General features: G+C 43.2%; 1 protein-coding gene across 1 annotated transcript in view; it reads right to left on the bottom strand.

Moving 5' to 3' along the window:
- slc25a22a (solute carrier family 25 member 22a) overlaps positions 1-24,616 on the bottom strand; it is a 77,477-nt gene extending 52,861 nt beyond the window's left edge. Inside the window, exon 1 of the mRNA XM_029759516.1 lies at positions 24,467-24,616. The gene's annotated coding sequence lies outside the window, so the exon portion shown is untranslated. The remainder of the gene's footprint in view (positions 1-24,466) is intronic.
- Between the last annotated feature and the right edge of the window lie 347 nt (positions 24,617-24,963).

The raw sequence follows: 24,963 nt of genomic DNA, 5'->3' as shown, positions 1-24,963 counted from the left end.
TTTACTACAGATACTACATTTACTACATTACTACAGATACTACATTGCTACAGATACTACATTGCTACAGATACTACATTTACTACAGATACTACATTACTATATTACTAGAGATACTACTGATACTACATTACTACATTACTACAGATACTACATTACTACAGATGCTACATTACTACAGTACTACAGATACTACATTACTACAGATACTACAGATACTACATTACTACAGATATTACATTACCATATTACTACATTACTACAGATACTACAGTACTACATTACTACAGTACTACATTACTACAGATACTACATTGCTACAGATACTACATTACTACAGATACTACAGTACTACAGAACTACAGTACTACAGTACTACATTACTACAGTACTACAGATACTACATTACTACAGATACTACATTACTACATTACTACAGATACTAAATTACTACAGATACTACATTTACTACATTACTACAGAAAGTACATTTACTACAGATACTACATTTACTACATTACTACAGATACTACATTGCTACAGATACTACATTGCTACAGATACTACATTTACCACAGATACTACATTACTATATTACTAGAGATACTACTGATACTACATTACTACATTACTACAGATACTACATTACTACAGATGCTACATTACTACAGTACTACAGATACTACATTACTACAGATACTACATTACTACATTACTACATATACTGCATTACTACAGATACTACATTACTACAGTACTACATATACCAAACTACTACAGATACTACATTACTACAGATACTATATTACTACAGATACTACATTACTAAAGGTACTACATTACTACAGATACTACATTACTACATTACTACAGACACTACATTACTACAGACACTACATATACTACATTACTACAGATACTACATTACTACATTACTACAGTACTACAGATACTACAGATACTACATTACTACAGATACTACATTACTACAGTACTACAGATACTACGTTACTACAGATACTACATTACTACAGATACTACATTACTACAGTACTACAGCTACTACAGATACTACATTGCTACATATACTACACTACTACAGATACTACATTACTACAGTACTACATTACTACAGTACTACAGATACTACAGATACTACATTCCTACAGATACTACATTCCTACAGTGCTACATTACTACAGTACTACAGATACTACAGATACTACATTACTACAGATTCTACATTATTACAGATACTACATTACTACAGATACTGCTTAACCTAGTTTAAATGCTCTGGCCAAAACAGTGAGTTTAGATGCTCTGGTTAAAACAGTGAGTTTAAATGCTCTGGTCAAAACAGTGAGTTAAGATGCTCTGGTCAAAACAGTGAGTTAAGATGCTCTGATCAAAACAGTGAGTTTAGATGCTCTGGTCAAAACAGTGAGTTTAGATGCTCTGGTCAAAACAGTGAGTTTAGATGCTCTGGTCAAAACAGTTAGTTAAGATGCTCTGGTCAAAACAGTTAGTTTAAATGCTCTGGTCAAAACAGTGAGTTAAGATGCTCTGGTCAAAACAGTGAGTTAAGATGCTCTGATCAAAACAGTGAGTTTAGATGCTCTGGTCAAAACAGTGAGTTTAGATGCTCTGGTCAAAACAGTGAGTTTAGATGCTCTGGTCAAAACAGTTAGTTAAGATGCTCTGGTCAAAACAGTTAGTTAAGATGCTCTGGTCAAAACAGTGAGTTTAGATTCTCTGGTCAAAACAGTGAGTTTAGATGCTCTGGTCAAAACAGTTAGTTAAGATGCTCTGGTCAAAACAGTTAGTTTAGATGCTCTGGTCAAAACAGTGAGTTTAGATGCTCTGGTCAAAACAGTGAGTTTAAATGCTCTGGTCAAAACAGTGAGTTTAGATGCTCTGGTCAAAACAGTGAGTTTAGATGCTCTGGTCAAAACAGTGAGTTAAGATGCTCTGGTCAAAACAATGAGTTTAGATGCTCTGGTCAAAACAGTGAGTTTAGATGCTCTGGTCAAAACAGTGAGTTTAGATGCTCTGGTCAAAACAGTGAGTTTAGATGCTCTGGTCAAAACAGTGAGTTTAGATGCTCTGGTCAAAACAGTGAGTTTAGATGCTCTGGTCAAAACAGTGAGGTAAGATGCTCTGGTCAAAACAGTGAGTTTAGATGCTCTGGTCAAAACAGTGAGTTTAGATGCTCTGGTCAAAACAGTGAGTTTAGATGCTCTGGTCAAAACAGTGAGTTAAGATGCTCTGGTCAAAAAAGTGAGTTTAGATGCTCTAGTCAAAACAGTGAGTTTAGATGCTCTGGTCAAAACAGTGAGTTAAGATGCTCTGGTCAAAAAAGTGAGTTTAGATGCTCTGGTCAAAACAGTGAGTTTAGATGCTCTGGTCAAAACAGTGAGTTTAGATGCTCTGGTCAAAACAGTGAGTTAAGATGCTCTGGTCAAAACAATGAGTTTAGATGCTCTGGTCAAAACAGTGAGTTTAGATGCTCTGGTCAAAACAGTGAGTTTAGATGCTCTGGTCAAAACAGTGAGTTAAGATGCTCTGGTCAAAAAAGTGAGTTTAGATGCTCTGGTCAAAACAGTGAGTTTAGATGCTCTGGTCAAAACAGTGAGTTTAGATGCTCTGGTCAAAACAGTGAGTTAAGATGCTCTGGTCAAAACAGTGAGTTTAGATGCTCTGGTCAAAACAGTGAGTTTAGATGCTCTGGTCAAAACAGTGAGTTAAGATGCTCTGGTCAAAACAATGAGTTTAGATGCTCTGGTCAAAACAGTGAGTTTAGATGCTCTGGTCAAAACAGTGAGTTAAGATGCTCTGGTCAAAACAATGAGTTTAGATGCTCTGGTCAAAACAGTGAGTTTAGATGCTCTGGTCAAAACAGTGAGTTAAGATGCTCTGGTCAAAACAATGAGTTTAGATGCTCTGTTAATGCCAATAATTTTCTCCCTGTAAGGTCTACTACACCTGTTGTATTCGGCGCATGTAACTAATACAATTTGATTTGTGAAATGATTTGGTCAAAACAGTGAGTTAATATCCTCTGGTTAAAACAGTGAGTTATATTTCTGAACTATTCATTACACATGGTAAATAAACGTGTAACTATATAATGTAAAGGATAACACAACGAGGGGACTATGCGTTGTATGGATAATAAATGAACGACGTGGAAGGTGTGTTAGTGGAGTGGAAAAACTGACCTTCCACGGAGTTATTTTCCAGAGAACAGCATAATTATCCCTTTTGATACCATGGCTATAATTTAACACATTTACCTCTAGAAATGTGTTCATTTACCTCTAGAAATGTGTTCAACAGCCACTGAAGTAGCTAGCAAGTTTACTAGATAGCTACAGTGGTCGCCTTGGTAACCAAACAAACAGACCTGCTAGCTCAGCTAACCAAACCGTCAGTGCTAGCATGCTAACTATGAAAATCACATTTTATAAATGACAAATCATCTTTTCAATTCAACTTTTGCTTTGAAAAGCAGCTCAAATATAGAACGTGGAAGAATGAACTAAAGCCATTGAATTGTACCGTGTTGATATATCGTGTGTAATAGAATGAATTAAAGCCATTGAATTGTACTGTGTTGATATATTGTGTGTAATAGAATGAACTAAAGCCATTGAATTGTACCCTGTTGATATACTGTGTGTAATAGAATGAACTAAAGCCATTGAATTGTACAGTGTTGATATATTGTGTGTAATAGAATGAACTAAAGCCATTGAATTGTACTGTGCTGATACACTGTGAGTTATAGGGAAATATTGCACGCTCTAGAATGCCCTTCAAGCCAATCAGAAACAAGTATTTAACAATGCCATGGTATAATAGGTGTATAATACAGCCTAATATGAACCTATTAAGTTATGATTGTAACAACACCTGCTCTAATGACACATACTGCGTCTCCTGGACTGTCGGACCACCATTTCATTATGTTTGCAATCGCAACAAATAATCTGCTCAGACCCCAACCAAGGATCATCAAAAGCTGTGCTATAAATTCTCGGACAACCCAAAGATTCCTAGATGACCTTCCAGACTCCCTCCACCTATTCAAGGATGTCAGAGTACAAAATTCAGTTAACCTCTCTTGGGTAGGGGGCAGTATTTTCACCTCCGAATGAAAAGCGTGCCCAAAGTAAACTGCCTGTTTCTCAGGCCCAGAAGCTAGGATATGCATATAATTGGTCGATTTGGATAGAAAACACTCTAAAGTTTCTAAAACTGTTAAAATAATGTCTGTGAGTATAACAGAACTGATATGGCAGGTGAAACCCCGAGGACAAACCATCCAGGGGAAAGAAAATTGAGGTCATAGGATTTTCAATGGGTTTCTATGGGATACCCGTATTAATAGGAACCTGGTTGCAGTTCCTATGGCTTCCACTAGATATCAACAGTCTTTAGAAATTGTTTGATGTTTTTCTTTTGAGAAATGAAGAAGTACTCCTATTCATTGTAAGTGTCACTCCAGGTGGACTCTATTGTTTTGGTGCACATAGACTGGAGCGCGCTTCACGTTGTTTATATCCGGTATTAGAAACAGTTTATTCCGTCTTAAATTATCGATTATTTACGTTTTAGGGTACCTGAGGTTGGATTAGGAACGTTGTTTGGACCAAGTTTACAGGTAACTTATTAGTTACTTTGTAGGCATGTTGGGCGAGTTGAAACTGGTGTATTTCTGAATCAAATGCGCCAAATAAATGGACATTTTTGGGACATAAAGAAGGACATTATCGAACAAAAGGACCATTTGTGATTTTTCTGGGACAATTTGGAGTGCCAACAGAAGAAGATCTTCAAAGGTAAGGCATGAATTATATTGTTGTTTCTGACTTTGTGGCGCACCTGCCTGGTTGAAATATGATTTTCATGTGTTTGTATGCAGGGCGCTGTCCTCAGATAATCGCATGGTTTTCTTTCGTCATAAAGCCTTTTTGAAATCGGACACAGCGGCTGGATTAACAAGAAGTTAAGCTTTATTTTGATGTATAACACATATATTTTCAAGAATGTTAAATATTTGAATTCGGTATTTTTGAATTTCGTGCTCTGCAATTTCACCAGATGTTGGCCAGGTGGGACGCTACCATCCCACCTGCCCATAAGAAGTTAACCAGCTAACTGAGGATCTAAATGCAACCTTGCATAATATCCTAGATGCAGTCGCACCCTTAAAAACAGAAAACATTAGTCACAAGAAATTTGCTCCCTGGTATACAGAAAATACCCGAGCTCTGAAGCAAGCTTCCAGAAAATTGGAAAGGAAATGGTTCTCCACCAAACTGGAAGTCTTCCGACTAGCTTGGAAAGACAGTACCTTGCAATATCGAAGAACCCTCACTGCTGCTCGATCATCCTATTTTTCCAACCTAATTGAGGAGAATAATAACAATCCAAAATGTATTTTTGATACTGTTGCAAAGCTAACTACAAAGCCGCATTCAACAAGAGAGGATGGCTTTCACTTAAGCAGTGATACATTCATGAACTTTGATGAAAAGATCATGATCATTAGAAAGAAAATTACGGACTCCCCTTTTAAATCTGCGTATTTCTCCAAAGCTCAGTTGTCCTGAGTCTGCACAGAACTGCCAGGATCTAGGATCAATGGAGACACTGAAGCTTTTTAATCCTGTATCTCTTGACATATTCATGAAAATAGTCACTGGACTGGACCCTAAACTGGACCCTATTCCAACTAAACTACTGAAAGAGCTGCTTCCTGTGCTTGGCCCTCCTATGTTGAACATAATAAACGGCTCCCTATCCACCGGATGTGAACCAAACTCACTAAAAGTGGCAGTAATAAAACTCTCTTGAAAAAGAAAAACCAAGAAAATTTTAAATTTTAAAAATAAATAAAATCGGCCTATATTGAATCTCCCATTCCTCTAAAAAAAAAATGAAAAAGCTGATGCGCAGCAACTCACTGCCTTCCTGAAGACAAACAATGTATACGAAACGCTTCAGTCTGGTTTTAGACCCCATCATAGCACTGAGACTGCACTTGTGAAGGTGGTAAATGACCTTTTAATGGCGTCAGACTGAGGCTCTGCATCTGTCCTCGTGCTCCTAGACCTTAGTGCTGCTTTTGACACCATCGATTACCACATTCTTTTGGAGAGATTAGAAATCCTAATTGGTCTAGATGTACAAGTTCTTGCCTAGTTTAGATCTTATCTGTCTGAAAGATATCAGTTTGTCTCTGTGGACGGTTTGTCCTCTGACAAATCAATTGTACGGTGTTCCTCAAGGTTCCATTTTAGGACCACTATTGTTATCACTATATATTCTACCTCATGGTGATGTCATTCGGGAAAGACAATGTCAAATTTCACTGCAATGGGGAGACACACAGCTGTACATTTCGATGAAACATGGTGAAGCCCCAAATTTGCCCTCCCTGAAAACCTTTGTTTCAGACATAAGGAAGTGGGTGGCTGCAATTTTCTTACTTTTAAACTCAAAACAGAGATGCTTGTTCTAGGTCCCAAGAAACAAAGAGATCTTCTGTTGAATCTGACAATTAATCTTGATGGTTGTAGAGTCGTCTCAAATAAAACTGTGAAGGACCTCGGCGTTACTCTGGACCCTGATCTCTCTATTGACGAACATATCAAGACTGTTTCAAGGACAGCTTTTTTTCCATCTACGTGTCACGTCCTGACCAGTAGAGGGTGTAGTTGGGTCAGGACGTGGCAGAAGAGTCTGTGTGTTTGTGTTGTTTCATTAATTTTGGCCGTGTGACTTCCAATCAGGCACAGCTGTAGAGGGTTGTGGCTGATTGGGAGTCACACATAAGTGGCCTACTTTGCCTTTTGGGGTGGTGGGGAATTGTTGTGTGCACTGCTGCGTTTTGTTTGAGCCTGCCACGCTGTTGCTGTTGTGAGTATTGTTTGTTTGTTTGTTGTTTTGTTTGTTTCAAGTGGATGCTCTACTCCTTTTTTTTGAACATTAAAAAATATGAGTATCCACACTTCCGCTGCGCCTTGGTCCTATTTCACTGAAGACAACTGTGACACTACGAAACATTGCACAAATCAAAACATTTTGTCCAGAAATGATGCAGAAAAGCTAATCCATGTTTTTGTCACTTCTAGGTTATCTGTAAGGTCCCTCAGTCGAGCAGTGAATTTCCAACACAGATTCAACCACAGAGACCAGGGAACAGACAATGTATATTCCTTTGAGCATGGTGAAGTTTTTAATTAAACTTTGGATGGTGTATCAATATACCCAGTCACTACAGAGATACAGGCAACCTTCCTCTTGCCAGAGAGGAAGGAAACCACTCAGGAAATTTCACCATGAGGCCAATGGTGACTTTAACGGCTGTGCTGGGAGAATACTGAGGATGGATCAATAACATTGTAGTTACTCCCCCCCCCCATTCACACAATCTATCTCTTCTCACTCTTCTGACCTGACTACAGGTAGAAGAACACTGCATTGTTCTTAGCCCCAGGCTAGATTAGCCTGTGTTTTCACACAAGCATTTGTTAACCTTGGGCTAAGGATTCACAATTGTTGTTACAAGTTCCCTGGCAGTGATTGTTGTCAGCACCTCACAACCCTGAGCTGCACATTCTGAACTGCAAACACAAGCAGAGCCTGGGGGGGTATCATGAACCTGCCTCTCAAACGCTCTCTGACCTGGGGGGTACCATAAACCTGCCTCTCAAACGCTCTCTGACCTGGGGGGTATCATAAACCTGCCTCTCAAACGCTCTCTGACCTGGGGGGGTATCATAAACCTGCCTCTCAAACGCTCTCTGACCTGGGGGGTATCATAAACCTGCCTCTCAAACGCTCTCTGACCTGGGTGGTATCATAAACCTGCCTCTCAAACGCTCTCTGACCTGGGGGGGTATCGTAAACCTGCCTCTCAAACGCTCTCTGACCTGGGGGGTACCATAAACCTGCCTCTTAAATGCTCTCTGACCTGGGGGGTATCATAAACCTGCCTCGCAAACGCTCTCTGACCTGGGGGGGTATCATGAACCTGCCTCTCAAACGCTCTCTGACCTGGGGGGGTATCATGAACCTGCCTCTCAAACGCTCTCTGACCTGGGGGGTATCATAAACCTGCCACTCGAACGCTCTCTGACCTGGGGGGTACCATAAACCTGCCTCTCAAACGCTCTCTGACCTTGGGGGGTATCATGAACCTGCCTCTCAAACGCTCTCTGACCTGGGGGGTACCATAAACCTGCCTCTCAAACGCTCTCTGACCTGGGGGGGTACCATAAACCTGCCTCTTAAATGCTCTCTGACCTGGGGGGGGTACCATAAACCTGCCTCTCAAATGCTCTCTGACCTGGGGGGGGTACCATAAACCTGCTTCTTAAATGCTCTCTGACCTGGGGGGTATCATAAATCTGCCTCTAAAATGCTCTCTGACCTATTCCATCTCTACATTACCAACTGAGTCTCTCACAGGACTATTCCATCTCTACATTACCAATTGAGTCTCTCACAGGACTATTCCATCTCTACATTACCAACTGAGTCTCTCACAGGACTATTCCATCTCTACATTACCAACTGAGTCTCTCACAGGACTATTACCATCTCTACATTACCAACTGAGTCTCTCACAGGACTATTCCATCTCTACATTACCAACTGAGTCTCTCACAGGACTATTCCATCTCTACATTACCAACTGAGTCTCTCACAGGACTATTCCATCTCTACATTACCAACTGAGTCTCTCACAGGACTATTCCATCTCTACATTACATTGTATCAAGTCTCTCTTTTGAAAGGACTCCCTGCACCAGAACTGCAGCCAAGATGTGGTTGTCACAGTAATACTTGGTTTGGAGTAGACACCAGAGTGATTCTATTATGGGCATGGAGACTATTAGAAAGAATTATGCAACAGGAAGGATCATATTTGTGGTGTCGCAAATACATCAGATGACTCTTCCCTGATAAAGGAAAGGTTATATACCTAATACCACTGAATTTTATTTAATCTCTCTCTCTCATTATTTATCAATCCATCTCTCTGTCTATCTCTCCCTTCCCTCTGTCTGCTGCCTCTCCCTTCTCTCTGTCTGCCTCTCCCTTCTCTCTGTCTGCTGCCTCTCCCTTCTCTCTGTCTATCTCTCCCTTCCCTCTGTCTGCTGCGTCTCCCTTCTCTCTGTCTGCTGCCTCTCCCTTCTCTCTGTCTGCCTCTCCCTTCTCTCTGTCTACTGCCTCTCCCTTCTCTCTGTCTGCCTCTCCCATATCTCTGTCTGCTGCCTCTCCTTTCCCTCTGTCTGCCTCTCCCTTCTCTCTGTCTGCTGCCTCTCCCTTCTCTCTGTCTGCTGCCTCTCCCTTCTCTCTGTCTGCCTCTCCCTTCTCTCTGTCTGCTGCCTCTCCCTTCTCTCTGTCTGCCTCTCCCTTCTCTCTGTCTGCTGCCTCTCCCTTCTCTCTGTCTGCTGCCTCTCTCTTCTCTCTGTCTGCCTCTCCCTTCCCTCTGTCTGCCTCTCCCATATCTCTGTCTGCTGCCTCTCCCATCTCTCTGTCTGCTGCCTCTCCCTTCTCTCTGTCTGCCTCTCCCTTTTCTCTGTCTGCCTCTCCCTTCTCTCTGTCTGCCTCTCCCTTTTGTCTTCCTCTCCCTTTTCTCTGTCTGCCTCTCCCTTCTCTCTGTCTGCCTCTCCCTTTTCTCTGTCTTCCTCTCCCTTCTCTCTGTCTGCCTCTCCCTTTTCTCTGTCTGCCTCTCCCTTCCCTTTGTCTGCCTCTCCCTTCTCTCTGTCTGCCTCTCCCTTTTCTCTGTCTGCCTCTCCCTTCTCTCTGTCTGCCTCTCCCTTCTCTCTGTCTGCCTCTCCCTTCTCTCTGTCTGCCTCTCCCTTCTCTCTGTCTGCCTCTCCCTTCTCTCTGTCTTTATCTCTCACTCTGCTTCTTTCTCACCCTCTCTCTCTCTCTCTCTCTCTCTCTCTCTCTCTTCCTCTCTCTCTCTACCTCTCTTCCTCTCTCTCTAGGCTAAGTACCGTGTTATAACGATGTGCAAATAGTTAAAGTACAAAAGGGAAAATAAATAAACAATAGTGTTTGTTCTTCACTGGTTGCCCTTTTCCTGTGGCAACAGGTCACAAATCTTGCTGCTGTGATGTCACACTGTGGTATTTCACCCAGTAGATATGGGAGTTTATCAAAATTGGATTTGTTTTCGAATTCTTTGTGAGTCTGTGTAATCTGAGGGAAATATGCGTCTCTAATATGGTCATACATTTGTCAGGAGGTTAGGAAGTGCAGCTCAGTTTCCACCTCATGTTGTGGGCAGTGTTGCACCGAGCCTGTCTTCTCTTGAGAGCCAGGTCGGCCTCAAAGCTTTCCTTAACTTTGGGTCAGTCACAGTGGTCAGGTATTCTGCCACTGTGTACTCTCTGTTTAGGGCCAAATAGCATTCTAGTTTCCTCTGTTTTTTGTTCATTCTTTCCAATTCCAAGTAATTATCTTTTTGTTTTCTCATGATTTGGTTGGGTCTAATTATGTTGCTGTTCTGGGGCTCGGTGGGGTCTGTTTGTGTTGGTGAACAGGGCCCCAGGACCAGCTTGCTAAGGGGACTCTTCTCCAGGTTCATCTCTCTTTAGGTGATGGCTTTGTTATGGAAAGTTTGAGAATCGCTTCCTTTTAGGATTTTGGAAGGTTTGAGAATCGCTTCCTTTTCTGGATGTTGATAATTAGCGGGTATCGGCCTAATTCTGCTCTGCATGCATTATTTGGTGTTTTAGGTTGTACACAGGGCATGTTTTTGTTCAAAATTCTGCATGCAGAGTCTCATATTTGGTCATGTAAATGTTTTTGCTGTTTGTTCTTTGTTATACAGCCTAAAAGATTGGAGAAGTGGTTTATCCACACATCTCCATTTTGGATAGATAACTCTCCGTGTTGTTGTTTGTTTAGTGTTTTCCAATTTTCCCAGAAATGGTTAGATTCTATGGATTCTTCATTTACATTGAGTTGATTTCTGACGTGCTGTTCCTTCTTCCTCTGTAGTGTATTTCTGTATTGTTTTAGTGATTCACCATAGTGAAGAAGTAGACTCATGTTTCCTGGGTTTTTTTGGTTGGACAGGTTTCTCAATTTCTTTCTTAGGTTTTTACATTCTTCATCAAACCATTTCTCATTGTTGTTAATTTTCTTAGGTTGTCTGCTTTAAACATTTTGATTTGATAGGGAAGCTGAAAGGTCAAATATACAGTTTAGTCTTTCTACTGCCAAGTTTACACCTTCACTATTACAGTGAAATGTTTTGTCCAGAAAGTTGTCTAAAAGGGATTGAATGTGTTGTTGTCTAATTGTTTTTTGGTAGGTTTCCACACTACTTTCCTTCCATCTATAGCATTTCTTAATATTGTTCACTTCCTTTGGCTTTGATGCTTCATGATTGAGTATTGCTCTGTTCCAGTAGACTGTGGTTTTGCTGTGATAGTGGTGTGACTGTGAACGCTCTGAGAGACTCTGGGTTGAGGTCAGTGATAAAGTCATCTACAGTACTACTTCCAAGGGATGAGCTATAGGTGTACCTACCATAGGAGTCTCCTCAAAGCCTACCATTAACTATGTACAGACCCAGCAAGCGACAGAGCTGCAGGAGTTATGACCCATTTTGATAGTTGTTTTGTCATAGTTGTGTCTAAGGGGCATAATTGGGAGGGAATACTGTCACCTCCAGGTAGGTGTTTGTCCCCCTGTGTGCTGAGGGTGTCAGGTTCTTGTCCAGTTCTGGCATTTAGGTCACCACAGACTAGTACATGTCCCTGGGCCTGGTAATGATTGATTTCCCCCTCCAGGATGGAGAAGCTGTTTTCATTAAAGTATGGGGATTCTAGTGGGGGGATATAGGTAGGATGGAGAAGCTGTCTTCATTAAAGTATGGGGAATCTAGTGGGGGGATATAGGTAGCACACAGGAGGACATTTCTCTCTGTTGAGATCATTTCCTTTTGAATTTCAAGCCAAATGTAAAATGTTCCTGTTTTGATTAATTTAATAGAGTGGGTTAGGTCTGCTCTATACCAAATTAACATACCCCCTGAGTCCCTTCCCTGTTTCACACCTGGTAGTTTGGTGGATGGTGGACTACCAGCTCTCTGTAACCTAGAGGGATACCAGTAAGTCCATTTCCTCTACACCATGTTTCTTATAGGATGACAATATCTGTAGGATTTCAAATGTTCCTGCTCTTTAGGCCAAAGGCAGATGAGCTCAGACCTTGTGTATCCAGGATGGGATAGTAAAAGCTTTGTGTTCCATTGTGTCTAGAGTTGTTTTCTTGTGGTCTCTCTCTCTCTATGTCTGCATTTCTCTCGCTCTCTATCTTTCTCTTTGCCTCTCTCTCTCTCCTTGCCTCTCTCTCTTTGCCTCTCTCTCTCTCTCTTTGCCTCTCTCTCTCCTTGCCTCTCTCTTTGCCTCTCTCTCTCTCCTTGCCTCTCTCTCTCCCTCCCTGCCTCTCTCTCTTTGCCTCTCTCTCTCTCTCTCTTTGCCTCTCTCTCTCCTTGCCTCTCTCTTTGCCTCTCTCTCTCCTTGCCTCTCTCTTTGCCTCTCTCTCTCCTTGCCTCTCTCTCCTTGCCTCTCTCTTTACCTCTCTCCCTCCCTGCCTCTTTCTCTTTGCCTCTCTCTCGCTCTCCTTGCCTCTTTCTCTTTGCCTCTCTCTCGCTCTCCTTGCCTCTCTCTCTCCCTCCCTGCCTCTTTCTCTTTGCCTCTCTCTCGCTCTCCTTGTCTCTCTCTCTCCCTCCCTGCCTCTCTCTCTTTGCCTCTCTCTCTCTCTCTCTCTCTCTCCTTGCCTCTCTCTTTACCTCTCTCCTTGCCTCTTTCTCTTTGCCCCTCTCTCTCTCTCGCTCTCTCTCTTTGCCTCTCTCTCTCCTTGCCTCTCTCTTTGCCTCTCTCTCTCCTTGCCTCTTTCTCTTTGCCTCTCTCTCTCTCTCTCCGCCTCTCTCTCTCCGCCTCTCTCTCTCTCTAACATCTGAACTGATAGCTACGTAGACCTATCAAGACTACACGAGAAGGACATTCTATTTCTACAAGCATCATTCTGTGTCAGTCTTACAGACAGCAGCATTTAGCATTTTCTCAGTGTTTGAAGATAGGATTGAGATGGATCGCCTACTTTGAGTAACAAATAAATGCCTGTGTGGACTTTTGTTGTATTTTTCTGTTCTACTAGACAACGTGTGGCCTTCGGATGTCTCCTCTCACTGGCCAGCAACACATCCATTTATCTTCCAGCCAGAGAGTGAGATAGCACCCGTTATCAAACGTAGCCTACGCCTTCTGCAGAGTTGCTCCTCATTCCTACGGATTGTAAAAAAGGCACTAGGCAACTTACAGATTCAACAGCCTACTGATTGTCGTGAGGGTGTTATATTCATAGATTGGGCTATAAGTGTCACACCCTGATCGGTTTCAAACAGTCTTTGTGCTTATCTACACCCCCCCCCCCCCACCCGTCCAGGTGTCGCCCATCTTCCCCATTATCCCCTGTGTATTTATACCTGTTTTCTCTGTATGTCTGTTGACAGTTCGTCCTCCTCTGACCTCTCAGTCTGCCCCTGCCGTCCTGTCCCTGCCTGACTCTGACCTGATTACGAACCTCTGCCTGTCCTCAACCTGCCCTTTGGCCCCGTGTAAACTACTGAGAACTGCACTATCCACTTCCTGTGTCTGGGTCATATCCTGAGTCGTGATAATGGCCTACATAACCTATATTAGGAATATATGCGCAAAAAATGCATTTGGCAACAAACAACAACAAAAAACACCCAGGCTATTACAAACAGACAGATGGTAGTGGACGATTCTCCATTGACTGTAGGGCTAAGCGAGGCCTAATCACATGACTGAAAGGCATAGACATCTTTCCATTCAAACTAAGGCATAGGGCAGGGCTATTCAACTGACGGTCTGCGGGACAGATCCGGCCTCTTTATTCATTTATACTGGCCTTTTGATAAATTCTGAACATTAATTTAAATAACTGCAACATAAAATTATCCCCCCCCCAAATCCAACTGACAAAATGACAAGTATTAGTGGGGTTGTCTATAGTGTCTATAGTGTCTATAGTGTCTATAGTGTCCATAGTGTCTATAGTGGGGTTGTCTATAGAGGGGTTGTCTATAGTGTCTATAGTGTCTATAGTGGGGTTGTCTATAGTGTCTATAGTGTCTATAGTGGGGTTGTCTATAGTGTCTATAGTGTCTATAGTGGGGTTGTCTATAGTGTCTATAGTGTCTATAGTGTCGATAGTGTCTATAGTGTCTATAGTGTCTATAGTGTCTATAGTGTCTATAGTGGGGTTGTCTATAGTGTCTATAGTGTCTATAGTGGGGTTGTCTATAGTGTCTATAGTGTCTATAGTGTCTATAGTGGGGTTGTCTATAGTGTCTATAGTGTCTATAGTGTCTATAGTGGGGTTGTCTATAGTGTCTATAGTGTCTATAGTGGGGTTGTCTATAGTATCTATAGTGGGGTTGTCTATAGTGTCTATAGTGGGGTTGTCTATAGTGTCTATAGTGTCTATAGTGGGGTTGTCTATAGTGGGGTTGTCTATAGTGTCTATAGTGGGGTTGTCTATAGTGTCGATAGTGTCTATAGTGTCTATAGTGTCTATAGTGGGGTTGTCTATAGTGTCTATAGTGTCTATAGTGTCTATAGTGTCTATAGTGGGGTTGTCTATAGTGTCTATAGTGTCTATAGTGGGGTTGTCTATAGTGTCTATAGTGTCTATAGTGTCGATAGTGTCTATAGTGTCTATAGAGGGGTTGTCTATAGTGTCTATAGTGTCTATTGTGTCTATAGTGGGGTTGTCTATAGAGTCTGTAGTGTCTATAGTGGGGTTGTCTATAGTGGGGTTGTCTATAGTGGGGTTGTCTATAGTGTCTATAGTGTCTATAGTGTCTATAGTGTCTATAGTGGGGTTGTCTATAGTGTCTATAGTGTCTATAGTGGGGTTGTCTATAGTGTCTATAGTGTCTATAGTGTCTATAGTGTCTATAGTGGGGTTGTCTATAGTGTCTATAGTGTCTATAGTGTCTATAGTGTCTATAGTGTCTATAGTGGGGTTGTCTATAGTGTCTATAGTGTCTATAGTGTCTATAGTGTCTATAGTGTCTATAGTGGGGTTGTCTATAGTGTCTATAGTGTCTATAGTGTCTATAGTGTCTATAGTGTCTGTAGTGTCTATAGTGGGGTTGTCTATAGTGGGGTTGTCTATAGTGTCTATAGTGTCTATAGTGTCTATTGTGTCTATAGTGTCTATAGTGTCTATAGTGGGGTTGTCTATAGTGGGGTTGTCTATAGTGGGGTTGTCTATAGTGTCTGTAGTGTCTATAGTGGGGTTGTCTATAGTGGGGTTGTCTATAGTGTCTGTAGTGTCTATAGTGGGGTTGTCTATAGTGGGGTCGTCTATAGTGTCTATAATGGGGTTGTCTATAGTTTTATTCGTTTTTATTTACAAAATATTATGACCTCATTCCTGAACAACTCTCAGGAACAGGAACAAGCCTTCTGACAAAAAACCCACCTAATGACTGAGGGAAAAGAATTCAAAGTTTCCTTCAGACTGGAATGTGGCATTACCTGATTTGACATACCTTTGTCTTATTTATTGAGATGCTTAGTTTTCAGATGACTTAAAAAGCTTTTAATAGTTGTTTAAATAACTTCTTTTTTTAAATAGTGAGCCAGCTATGTGCCTTTTCCTTTGCAATGATTCAAAAAACAATTTGGTTGCAACTCGACTCATGTTGGTTGAGCAGTTGAACTTCTGAATCTACAGTTGAAGTCGGAAGTTTACATACACTTAGGTTGGAGTCATTAAAACTCGTTTTTCAACCACTCCACAAATTTCTTGTTAACAAACTATAGTTTTGAAAAGTCGGTTAGGACATCTACTTTGTGCTTGACACAAGTAATTTTTCCAACAATTGTTTACAGACAGATTATTTCACTTATAATTCACTGTATCACAATTCCAGTGGGTCAGAAGTTTACATACACTAAGTTGACTGCTTTTAAACAGCTTGGAAAATTCCAGAAAATTATGTCATGCTTTTAGAAGCTTCTGATAGGCCAATTGACATCATTTGAGTCAATTGGAGGTGCACCTGTGGATGTATTTCAAGGCCTACCTTCAAACTCAGTGCCTCTTTGCTTGACATCATGGGAAAATCTAAAGAAATCAGCCAAGATCTCAGAAAAAAAATTGTAGACCTCCACAAGTCTGGTTCATCCTTGGGAGCAATTTCCAAATGTCTGAAGGTACCACGTTCATCTGTACAAACAATAGTACGCAAGTATAAACACCATGGGACCACGCAGCCGTCATACCACTCAGGAAGGAGATGCGTTCTATCTTCTGGAGATATGGGGACAAAGATCGTACTTTTTGGAGAAATATCCTCTGGTCTGATGGAACAAAAATATAACTGTTTGGCCATAATGACCATCGTTATGTTTGGAGGAAAAAGGGGGATGCTCGCAAGCCGAAGAACACCATCCCAACCGTGAAGCACGGGGGTGGCAGCATCATGTTGTGGGGGTGCTTTGCTGCAGGAGGGATTGGTGCACTTCACAAAATAGATGGCATCATGAGGCAGGGAAAATTATGTGGATATATTGAAGCAACATCTTAAGACATCAGTTAGGAAGTTAAAGCTTGGTCACAAATGGGTCTTCCAAATGAACAATGACCATAAGCATACTTCCAAAGTTGTGGCAAAATGGCTTAAGGACAACAAAGTCAAGGTATTGGAGTGGCCATCACAAAGCCCTGACCTCAAACCTATAGAAAATGTGTGGGCAGAACTGAAAAAGCGTGTGCGAGCAAGGAGGCCTACAAACCTGACTCAGTTACACCAGCTCTGTCAGGAGGAATGGGCCAAAATTCACCCAACTTATTTAACTGGGCCCAAGTTAAACAATTTAAAGGCAATGCTACCAAATACTAATTGAGTGTATGTAAACTTTTGACCCACTGGGAATGTGATGAAAGTAATAAAAGCTGAAATAAATAATTCTCTCTACTATTATTCTGACATTTCACATTCTTAAAATAAAGTGGTGATCCTAACTGACCTAAGACAGGGAATTTTTACTAGGATTAAATGTCAGGAATTGTGAAAAACTGAGTTTAAATGTGTTTGGCTAAGGTGTATGTAAACTCCCGACTTCAACTGTAGTTGAATAGCCCTGGCAGAGGGTGTCTGTATGGTTGTTCATCAACTTATTTTTTTACTTATTTACTTTTACTTTTTTTTACTATTTACTATTTACTTTATTTACTTATTTATTTTGTACATAATGTTGCCGCTACCATCTCTTATGACCGAACATAGCTTTTGGACATCAGAACAGCGATTCCTCACCACGATCTGGCAGAACTATTTTTCTTTAACGAGTCTGACGAGCCCGACGTGAATGACATACTCCCGGGAACACATCCAGATCCCTGTCATTTAGGAAGGCAGAGAAAAAGGGGCCGGCGGGCGGGCTGCCTTCTGAGAATTCGTAGGCGATTGAATAAACCCCCACTACCTTCCACAAACGTGCAAATCTTTGGAAAATAAAATCCATGACCTACGCGGAAGATTAACGGGACATTCAAAACTGTAACATCTTATGCTTCACAGCGTCGTGGCTGAATGACGACATTGTCAACATACAGCTGGCTGGTTATACTCTGTTTTGGAAGGATAGAACAGTGGCGTCTGGTAAGACATAGCGTGGTGGTCTATGTATTTTTGTAAATAACAGCTGGTGCACGATATCTAAGGAAGTCTCAAGGTTTTGCTCGCCTGACGAAGAGTATCTCATGATAAGCTGTAGACCACACTATCTACCTAGAGAGTTTTTATCTGTATTTTAGTAGCTGTTAGTAGACAGCACTCAATGAGCTGTATTCCAACATTAGCAAACAGGAAAACGCTCACCCTGTAGCACTCACATCGACACTCACATAGCCATGAAGTGCTTGGAGTGGCTGGTCATGGCTCACATCAACACCGTCATCCCAGAAACCCTCGACCCACTCCAATTCGCATACCGCCCCAACAGATCCACAGATGACCCAATTCAATCGCACTCCACACTGCCCTTTCCCACCTGGACACAAGGAACACCTACGTGAGAATGCTATTCATTGACTACAGCTCAGCGTTCAACACCATAGTGCCCATGAAGCTCATCAATAAGCTAAGGACCCTGGGACTGAACACCTCCCTCTGCAACTAGATCCTGGACTTCCTGACAGGCCACCCCCAGGTGGTGAGGGTAGGCAACAACACATCCGCCACACTGATCCTCAACACGGGAGCCCCTCAGGGGTGCGTGCTCAGTCCCCTCCTGTACTCCCTGTTCACTCATGACTGCACGGACAGGTACGACTCCAACACCATCATTAAGTTTGCCGATGACAACAGTGGTAGGCCTGATCACCGACAACAATGAGACAGCCTATAGGGAGGTCAGAGACCTGGCTGTGTGGTGCCAGGACAACAACCTCTCCCTCAATGTGATCAAGACTAAGGAGATGATTGTGGACTACAGGAAAAAGAGGACCGAGCACACCCCATTCTCATCGACGGGGCTGTAGTGGAGCAGGTTGAGAGCTTCAAGTTCCTTGGTGTCCACATCACCAACAAACGCACATGGTCCACAACGAAACCTATTCCCCCTTAGGAGACTGAAAAGATTTGGCATGGGTCCTCAGATCCTCAAAAGGTTCTACAGTTTCTCCATCGAGAGCATCCTGACGGGTTGCATCACTGTCTGGTACAGCAACTGCTCGACCTACGACCGCAAGGCATTACAGAGGGTAGTGCGTACGGCCCAGTACATCACTGGGGCAAAGCTTCCTGCCATCCAGGACCTCTATACCAGGCGGTGTGAGAGGAAGGCCCAAAAATTGTCAAAGACTCCACCCACCTTAGTCATAGACTGTTCTCTCTACGACCGCATAGCAAGTGGTACCGGAGCACCATTGACTCTGTACCGGTACCCCCTGTATATAGCCTCCACATTGACTCTGTACCAGTACCCCCTGTATATAGCCTCCACATTGACTCGGTACCGGTACCCCCTGTATATAGCCTCCACATTGACTCTGTACCGGTACCCCCTGTATATAGCCTCCACATTGACTCTGTACCGGTACCCCCTGTATATAGCCTCCACATTGACTCTGTACCGGTACCCCCTGTATATAGCCTCCACATTGACTCGGTGCCGGTACCCCCTGTATATAGCCTCCACATTGACTCTGTACCGGTAACCCCCTGTATATAGCCTCCACATTGACTCTGTACCGGTAACCCCTGTATATAGCCTCCACATTGGCTCTGTACCGGTACCCCCTGTATATAGCCTCCACATTGACTCTGTACCGGTACCCCCTGTATATAGCCTCCACATTGACTCTGTACCGGTACCCCCTGTATATAGCTTCCACATTGACTCTGTACCGGTACCCCCTGTATATAGCCTCCACATTGACTCTGTACCGGTACTCCCTGTATATAGCCTCCACATTGACTCTGTACCGGTACTCCCTGTATATAGCCTCCACATTGACTCTGTACCGGTACCCCCTGTATATAGCCTCCACATTGACTCTGTACCGGTACCCCCTGTATATAGCCTCCACATTGACTCTACCGGTACCCCCTGTATATAGCCTCCACACTGACTCTGTACCGGTACCCCCTGTATATAGCCTCCACATTGACTCTGTACCGGTACCCCCTGTATATAGCCTCCACATTGACTCTGTACCGGTACGCCCTGTATATAGCCCCCACATTGACTCTGTACCGGTACCCCCTGTATATAGCCTCCACATTGATTCTGTACCGTAACACCCTGTATATAGCCTCCACATTGACTCTGTACCGGTACCCCCTGTATATAGCCTCCACATTGACTCTGTACCGTAACACCCTGTATATAGCCTCCACATTGACTCTGTACCGGTACCCCTGTATATAGCCTCCACATTGACTCTGTACCGGTACCCCCTGTATATAGCCTCCACATTGACTCTGTACCGTAACACCCTGTATATAGCCTCCACATTGACTCTGTACCGGTACCCCCTGTATATAGTCTCCACATTGACTCTGTACCGGTACCCCCTGTATATAGCCTCCACATTGACTCTGTACCGGTACCCCCTGTATATAGCCTCCACATTGACTCGGTACCGGTACCCTCTGTATATAGCCTCCACTTAGACTCTGTACCAGTACCCCCTGTATATAGCCTCCACATTGACTCTGTACCGGTACCCCCTGTATATAGCCTCCACATTGACTCTGTAACGGTACCCCCTGTATATAGCCTCCACATTGACTCTGTACCGGTACTCCCTGTATATAGCCTCCACATTGACTCTGTACCGGTACTCCCTGTATATAGCCTCCACATTGACTCTGTACCGGTACTCCCTGTATATAGCCTCCACATTGACTCTGTACCGGTACCCCCTGTATATAGCCTCCACATTGACTCTGTACCGGTACCCCCTGTATATAGCCTCCACATTGACTCTGTACCGGTACCCCCTGTATATAGCCTCCACATTGACTCTGTACCGTAATACCCTGTATATAGCCTCCACATTGACTCTGTACCGGTACCCCCTGTATATAGCCTCCACATTGACTCTGTACCGTAATACCCTGTATATAGCCTCCACACTGACTCTGTACCGTAACACCCTGTATATAGCCTCCACATTGACTCTGTACCGGTACCCCCTGTATATAGCCTCCACATTGACTCTGTACCGTAACACCCTGTATATAGCCTCCACATTGACTCTGTACCGGTACCCCTGTATATAGCCTCCACATTGACTCTGTACCGGTACCCCCTGTATATAGCCTCCACATTGACTCTGTACCGTAACACCCTGTATATAGCCTCCACATTGACTCTGTACCGGTACCCCCTGTATATAGTCTCCACATTGACTCTGTACCGGTACCCCCTGTATATAGCCTCCACATTGACTCTGTACCGTAACACCCTGTATATAGCCTCCACATTGACTCTGTACCGGTACCCCCTGTATATAGTCTCCACATTGACTCTGTACCGGTACCCCCTGTATATAGCCTCCACATTGACTCTGTACCGTAATACCCTGTATATAGTCTCCACATTGACTCTGTACCGTAATACCCTGTATATAGCCTCCACATTGACTCTGTACCGTAACACCCTGTATATAGCCTCCACATTGACTCTGTACCGTAACACCCTGTATATAGCCTCCACATTGACTCTGTACCGGTACCCCCTGTACATAGCCTCCACATTGACTCTGTACCGGTACCCCCTGTATATAGCCTCCACATTGACTCTGTACCGTAACACCCTGTATATAGCCTCCACATTGACTCTGTACCGTAATACCCTGTATATAGCCTCCACATTGACTCTGTACCGGTACCCCCTGTATATAGCCTCCACATTGACTCTGTACCGGTACCCCCTGTATATAGCCTCCACATTGACTCTGTACCGTAACACCCTGTATATAGCCTCCACATTGACTCTGTACCGGTACCCCTGTATATAGCCTCCACATTGACTCTGTACCGGTACCCCCTGTATATAGCCTCCACATTGACTCTGTACCGTAACACCCTGTATATAGCCTCCACATTGACTCTGTACCGGTACCCCCTGTATATAGTCTCCACATTGACTCTGTACCGGTACCCCCTGTATATAGCCTCCACATTGACTCTGTACCGTAACACCCTGTATATAGCCTCCACATTGACTCTGTACCGGTACCCCCTGTATATAGTCTCCACATTGACTCTGTACCGGTACCCCCTGTATATAGCCTCCACATTGACTCTGTACCGTAATACCCTGTATATAGTCTCCACATTGACTCTGTACCGTAATACCCTGTATATAGCCTCCACATTGACTCTGTACCGTAACACCCTGTATATAGCCTCCACATTGACTCTGTACCGTAACACCCTGTATATAGCCTCCACATTGACTCTGTACCGGTACCCCCTGTACATAGCCTCCACATTGACTCTGTACCGGTACCCCCTGTATATAGCCTCCACATTGACTCTGTACCGTAACACCCTGTATATAGCCTCCACATTGACTCTGTACCGTAATACCCTGTATATAGCCTCCACATTGACTCTGTACCGGTACCCCCTGTATATAATCACACTATTGTTATTTTACTGCTGCTCTTTAATTACTTGCGACTTTTATTTCTTATTTGTATTTTTTAAACTGCATTGTTGGTTAGGGGGCTTGTTGTATTCAGCATTTCACTGTAAGGTCTACACCTGTTGTATTCAGCATTTCACTGTGAGGTCTACTACACCTGTTGTATTCAGCATTTCACTGTAAGGTCTACTACACCTGTTGTATTCAGCATTTCACTGTAAGGTCTACTACACCTGTTGTATTCAACATTTCACTGTGAGGTCTACACCTGTTGTAGTCAGCATTTCACTGTGAGGTCTACTACACCTGTTGTATTCAGCATTTCACTGTAAGGTCTACTACACCTGTTGTATTCAGCATTTCACTGTGAGGTCTACTACACCTGCTGTATTCAGCATTTCACTGTGAGGTCTACTACACCTGTTGTATTCAGCATTTCACTGTGAGGTCTACTACACCTGTTGTATTCAGCATTTCACTATGAGGTCTACTACACCTGTTGTATTCAGCATTTCACTGTGAGGTTCTACACCTGTTGTATTCAGCATTTCACTGTGAGGTCTACTACACCTGTTGTATTCAGCATTTCACTGTGAGGTTCTACACCTGTTGTATTCAGCACGTAACTAATAAAATTAGATTTGACATTACCAACCCTAACAGATAGACATCTTTCTTTCCATTCATCAAAGGCGACCGGTAATTGTGGAGGACGGGCTCATAGTAATGACTGGAATTTAATAAATTAAATGGCATCCAGCACTTCTAACACATGGTTTCCATGTGTTAGACACCATTCCATTAACTCGGGTTCCAGCCAATTATAATGAGCCGCTACCTGCTGTGTTCAAAGGCATGGATATCATAGGTTATCAGTCCAAGGACAGGACTCAAATCATTTCGCAGCTGCAATAGAACGGTCAACCACATGACTGGTACTGTCTTGCAACATCCTACGGTCCTGCAGTGTCTGACATGCTAGAATTCAAATCGTGCTACAACATTTTACATTTTAGTAATTTAGCAGACACTCTTATCCAGAGCAACTTACAGTAGTGAATGTTTACATTTCATTTCATGCATTTTTTTGTACTGGTCCCTCGTGGGAATCAAACCGACAACCCTGGCGTTGCACACACCATGCTCTACCAGCTGAGCCACAGGGAAGGCTGTACAAGTCTTGAATGTAGCAAAATGGATAATAAGCCAAAGGTCACACTACACACACACACACACACACACACACTACACACACACACACACACACACACACACACACACACACACACACACACACACACACACACACACACACACACACACACTACACACACTACACACACACACTACACACACACACACACACACTACACACACACACACTACACACACACACACACACACACACACACACACACACACACTACACACACACACACACACTACACACACACACGCAATTACGGATGATCATAACTGTCGCAATTTGAGTTGCAATATCCTCTACTCACACGCTCTCCTTCTCTCCCATTCGCACACACAAACACACCGGTATCTGACGTTAACTTCAGGCGGTCACGACAATCGTCACGCCCACCCTCTAAACCAGACACAGCCTGGTCTGGGGGGGACCTTCATACCCCCCCACCCCCCGGCTGAACCGCTAACCCGGGGATAAAAACACATCTCGACCCGGTCGGAGCTACCAAGTTAACATTTACACCAAATCAGCCATTTCCCCGTGCAAATCCGTGTCCTCACGGCTACAACCAGAGGCACTGGATGTCCGATCGGTCGGCCCATTGTAGCCGACGTTATTTACAACCCCACAGCTATAGCGTGATGGGAGAGGCGGCAAAGAGCCGCAATGAACATCCGCTATTTAATTGATAGGCTACCGGTATACTGTTACTTCAATCATGTTCCATATGGCCTAACGTCAAATCAAAGGCTATTCAAGTCACATCACAATCATATCTCGGCACATAACGGGAAATGATTTGCTCTTTACTGAGAGGAAGAGATTGCCACAAAATAACATAAATGTTACTCACTACATTATTTTTTTTGTTTTTGATTCTTCAAAGTCAATATGCATCTATATTTCTCAGGTAGGGTAAATTAGGGCAGGCTACTATATCACAAATGCTATTATTTCTCCGTTATCCATATAAAGACAATGCTATGTCAGAAATACTTCTATACCACTATTCACATACCGTGTTGTGCAGTTTCCGTTATTTCAGATAGATAATATCTGGGGTTAAAATAGCTTTTCCCTCTCGTGTCTTTGTCGCTTGACAGTCTGCTTGCTAACCTGCTGGTTTGTTACTAGCGTTTGCGTCCCTTGGAGGTGAGGTAGAGTCGGGAGAGAAGGGGGGAGCAACGGAGGCAGGAGGGGGGAAGAGAAAGGGGGGGTGGTTGGTGATTATGGAAACGACACATAAAGGAAAGGAAAAACAAGGATCTCTGTCCTCTAGTGGCAGGTCCAGGGAATTACATTTACAACTCGACGGTACATTTCCAGTGACTGCAACACTGTGCGTGTAGCCTCGTAGAAGAATGGGGGGAAGGGGCGGAGGGAAGGCACACAGCATCATCGTGACGATTCTTTCAAACCCAGTGACCTTGAGAATAAATGATCAATCGAGAGACTCTTGATAGGGACGCCATGGATTACAGTCGACAGGATAGAATAGAATAGAATAGAATAGGG

Source organism: Salmo trutta, chromosome 7 (genome assembly GCF_901001165.1).
Source record: "Salmo trutta chromosome 7, fSalTru1.1, whole genome shotgun sequence".
NCBI classification, from domain to species: Eukaryota; Metazoa; Chordata; class Actinopteri; order Salmoniformes; family Salmonidae; genus Salmo; species Salmo trutta.
Note: the sequence above shows the minus strand (reverse complement) of the source record. Positions and strands in the feature narration are given on the sequence as shown.